Below are 746 nucleotides of genomic sequence, written 5' to 3' on the forward strand. Positions count from 1 at the left end.
TTCTGGAGCGGTGGGACCCTCCTGGGTGTCCTTCCCTGGCAGATTCCCACCTTTCTGGAGCTGTGGGACCCTCCTGGGTGTCCTTCCCTGGCAGATTCCTGCCCTTTCTGGAGCAGTGGGACCCTCCTGGATGTCATTCTCTGGGAATATTTTACCAGGAGCTTCTCCTGGAAGCCCCGTGGTGGGAATGCCGAGAATGCCGAGACCGATTTTCCCCCTCAGAGCTGTTAATGACCTTGCTAATTGCTGACCCCCCTCAGCTTCGCTGCTGGCGGCAGAAATCCGGCAAAGAAGAGAGTTGGTTTTTTTTTTCCTGGTTTCTGCCCAGATTTGCTCCTGGGCTTTGTGGCTCCCAAGTTTTAGGGTCCACAAAAACAATGGGATTTTCCAAAGGTGTGACTGATTGACGGACACAGCTCTGGGTGGGCCCTTCTCCCCCGATCCAAAACCCTTATTTTTTTAGTTTATTATTTCAGTTTATTACTCTATTTTAATTTATTTTTGTAGCTCAGGAGGGAATTTGGCAAATCCCAAACACCCCAAGAGAAGCAGCCCCGGCGGGCACCACTCTGCTCCCCTGCCAGCACCCGCTTGGCCGGGCAGGAGAGGGGCCAAAAATGATTTTAAACCCCGATTTTTCCACCTCAGCTGCCTGATTTTGGGGGCAGGAATTGCAGGAATTGCCCCCCTGAGAATCAGAGAATCACAGAATCACAGAATCACAGAATCAGAGAATCACAGAATCA

General features: G+C 51.3%; 1 protein-coding gene across 1 annotated transcript in view; it reads left to right on the forward strand.

Moving 5' to 3' along the window:
* The window catches only part of LOC113980801 (heat shock factor protein 1-like), a gene marked incomplete at its 5' end in the record, with an annotated part of 4,793 nt that overhangs the window by 1,744 nt on the left and 2,303 nt on the right, over positions 1-746 (forward strand). The gene's annotated exons all lie outside the window — the stretch shown is intronic.

This window comes from Neopelma chrysocephalum, unplaced genomic scaffold (genome assembly GCF_003984885.1).
Source record: "Neopelma chrysocephalum unplaced genomic scaffold, ASM398488v2 Primary Assembly neopelma1_95246, whole genome shotgun sequence".
NCBI lineage: Eukaryota > Metazoa > Chordata > Aves > Passeriformes > Pipridae > Neopelma > Neopelma chrysocephalum.